The sequence below is a fragment of the Pelophylax lessonae genome (assembly GCF_965119305.1).
Source record: "Pelophylax lessonae genome assembly, chromosome: 7".
NCBI lineage: Eukaryota > Metazoa > Chordata > Amphibia > Anura > Ranidae > Pelophylax > Pelophylax lessonae.
In genome coordinates, this window is record NC_138774.1 from 44,356,662 (window position 1) to 44,360,814 (window position 4,153).

Here is a 4,153-nt window from a genome sequence, read left to right on the forward strand (position 1 = left end):
ATGGTGGGATGGATGATGGTTGGATGGATGAATGGATGGTGGGATGGATGATGGTTGGATGGAGGGATGGATGAATGGATGGTGGGATGGATGATGGTTGGATGGATGGTGGGATGGATGATGGTTGGATGGAGGGATGGTGGGATGGATGAATGGATGGTTGGATGGATGGATGGATGGATGGTGGGATGGATGAATGGATGGTGGGATGGATGATGGTTGGAGGGATGGATGATGGTAGGATGGATGGAGGGATGGATGAATGGATGGTGGGATGGATGATGGTTGGATGGTGGGATGGATGATGGTTGGATGGAGGGATGGATGATGGTTGGATGGAGGGATGGTGGGATGGATGATGGTTGGATGGTGGGATGGATGATGGTTGGATGGATGGTGGGATGGATGATGGTTGGATGGAGGGATGGATGATGGTTGGATGGAGGGATGGATGATGGTTGGATGGAGGGATGGTGGGATGGATGAATGGATGGTGGGATGGATGGTGGGATGGATGATGGTTGGATGGAGGGATGGTGGGGTGGATGATGGTTGGATGGTGGGATGGATGAATGGATGGTGGGATGGATGATGGTTGGATGGAGGGATGGTGGGATGGATGATGGTTGGATGGAGGGATGGTGGGATGGATGAATGGATGGTGGGATGGATGATGGTTGGATGGATGGTGGGATGGATGATGGTTGGATGGAGGGATGGATGATGGTTGGATGGAGGGATGGTGGGATGGATGAATGGATGGTGGGATGGATGATGGTTGGATGGATGGTGGGATGGATGATGGTTGGATGGAGGGATGGTGGGATGGATGAATGGATGGTTGGATGGATGGATGGTGGGATGGATGAATGGATGGTGGGATGGATGATGGTTGGATGGATGGAGGGATAGATGAATGGATGGATGATGGTTGGATGGATGGAGGGATAGATGAATGGATGAATGAATGGATGGATGGTGGGATGGAGGGATGGTGGGATAAATGAATGGATGGTGGGATGGATGATGGTTGGATGGATGAATGGATGGTGGGATGGATGATGGTTGGATGGAGGGATGGATGAATGGATGGTGGGATGGATGATGGTTGGATGGATGGTGGGATGGATGATGGTTGGATGGAGGGATGGTGGGATGGATGAATGGATGGTTGGATGGATGGATGGTGGGATGGATGAATGGATGGTGGGATGGATGATGGTTGGAGGGATGGATGATGGTAGGATGGATGGAGGGATGGATGAATGGATGGTGGGATGGATGATGGTTGGATGGTGGGATGGATGATGGTTGGATGGAGGGATGGATGATGGTTGGATGGAGGGATGGTGGGATGGATGATGGTTGGATGGTGGGATGGATGATGGTTGGATGGATGGTGGGATGGATGATGGTTGGATGGAGGGATGGATGATGGTTGGATGGAGGGATGGATGATGGTTGGATGGAGGGATGGTGGGATGGATGAATGGATGGTGGGATGGATGGTGGGATGGATGATGGTTGGATGGAGGGATGGTGGGGTGGATGATGGTTGGATGGTGGGATGGATGAATGGATGGTGGGATGGATGATGGTTGGATGGAGGGATGGTGGGATGGATGATGGTTGGATGGAGGGATGGATGGTGGGATGGATGGTGGGATGGATGATGGTTGGATGGAGGGATGGTGGGATGGATGGTGGGATGGATGGTGGGATGGATGATGGTTGGATGAATGGATGGAGGGATGGATGATGGTTGGATGGAGGGATGGTGGGATGGATGGTGGGATGGATGATGGTTGGATGAATGGATGGTGGGATGGATGATGGTTGGATGAATGGATGGAGGGATGGATGATGGTTGGATGGAGGGATGGATGAATGGATGGTGGGATGGATGATGGTTGGATGGATGGAGGGATAGATGAATGGATGGATGATGGTTGGATGGATGGAGGGATAGATGAATGGATGAATGAATGGATGGATGGTGGGATGGAGGGATGGTGGGATAAATGAATGGATGGTGGGATGGATGATGGTTGGATGGATGAATGGATGGTGGGATGGATGATGGTTGGATGGAGGGATGGATGAATGGATGGTGGGATGGATGATGGTTGGATGGATGGTGGGATGGATGATGGTTGGATGGAGGGATGGTGGGATGGATGAATGGATGGTTGGATGGATGGATGGTGGGATGGATGAATGGATGGTGGGATGGATGATGGTTGGAGGGATGGATGATGGTAGGATGGATGGAGGGATGGATGAATGGATGGTGGGATGGATGATGGTTGGATGGTGGGATGGATGATGGTTGGATGGAGGGATGGATGATGGTTGGATGGAGGGATGGTGGGATGGATGATGGTTGGATGGTGGGATGGATGATGGTTGGATGGATGGTGGGATGGATGATGGTTGGATGGAGGGATGGATGATGGTTGGATGGAGGGATGGATGATGGTTGGATGGAGGGATGGTGGGATGGATGAATGGATGGTGGGATGGATGGTGGGATGGATGATGGTTGGATGGAGGGATGGTGGGGTGGATGATGGTTGGATGGTGGGATGGATGAATGGATGGTGGGATGGATGATGGTTGGATGGAGGGATGGTGGGATGGATGATGGTTGGATGGAGGGATGGATGGTGGGATGGATGGTGGGATGGATGATGGTTGGATGGAGGGATGGTGGGATGGATGGTGGGATGGATGGTGGGATGGATGATGGTTGGATGAATGGATGGAGGGATGGATGATGGTTGGATGGAGGGATGGTGGGATGGATGGTGGGATGGATGATGGTTGGATGAATGGATGGTGGGATGGATGATGGTTGGATGAATGGATGGAGGGATGGATGATGGTTGGATGGAGGGATGGATGAATGGATGGTGGGATGGATGATGGTTGGATGGATGGTGGGATGGATGATGGATGAAGGGATGGATGGATGGATGGTGGGATAAATGAATGGATGGTTGTTAAGGTGACAGCACAGACCCCGATATGTTGCCATAAATCAGCGGAGTCCTCCTACCTGCATGCACTGAGCAGACGGTCAGACAGGAGAGGAGTGCGGCGGCCCCTGCAGGGGAGAATATCGATGAATGGAACATCGGAGAGGAGAGGAGAGGAGAGGAGAGGAGAGGAGAGGAGAGAAGAGCCACCATCCGCTGTCACCAGTCCTCGGATTGTTTGAAATTAGGCGCCAGGAATGGGGATTTCCTATACCGGATCTGTGCGGATATTAGCGGGGGATCTCCCGCTTCCTCTATGAAGCCGTTAGTGCATTGGTGTACGGTTCCCCTCCCCCTCAGTGAAATGTATAACATGCGTTCTCCGTACTGACCCCTGCGCAGTGCCGTACTAACTGGGGGCCGGGTGCCGCACACTGGAAGGATACCGTGCCGCGTCTCTGTATGAAGGCAGCTGTAGTGGCCGGCTGGCCGCTCCTTCAGTCCGCGCTTCTGGGGTGGGGGGGAGAAGGTGAGTGCCCGAGCAGCCTGGATAGGAGGAGCTCCAGACCCCCCAATGCTCTCCTGTCCCCCGTGCTCCTCAGCTCCTCCACTACTCTCTGCCCCCCCATTGCTATTAGTATTAGCTATCTGTTTATGCGGAAGGTAGGACTGTGCAGGGGAGGCAGGGAGTGTAGAAGGGGGCACTGGGATTAGAGAGACGGGGAAATTTGTGCAATAAATATTCATGAAAACATTACACGTTTTTGTTGGTGTTTTTACATTTTAAATTTGGGGGCAGTGGCGGCTGGTGCTTGGAAATTTTTGGGGGGGCACAAACAGAAAAATGTAATAGGCATTGCTGTGCAACAAAAAACGCAGTAAAAAATTGTGTGACTTTGAAATCACAAAACTGTGAAAGGGGCCTTCAGTAATCAAGGTATAATGTGCCCCCTTCAATGCAGTGACCAGCGTGCCCCATTTCAATGCACAGTGACCTCTGTGCCCCCTTCAATGCAGAGACCAGTTTGCCCCCTTTCAATGCAGAGTGAACAGTGTACCCCTTTCAATGCAGAGACTAGTTTGCCCCCTTTCAATGCAGAGACCAGTTTGCCCCCTTTCAATGCAGAGTAAACAACATGCCAACCCCTCCCCCCCCCCCCCAGACCAGTGCACTT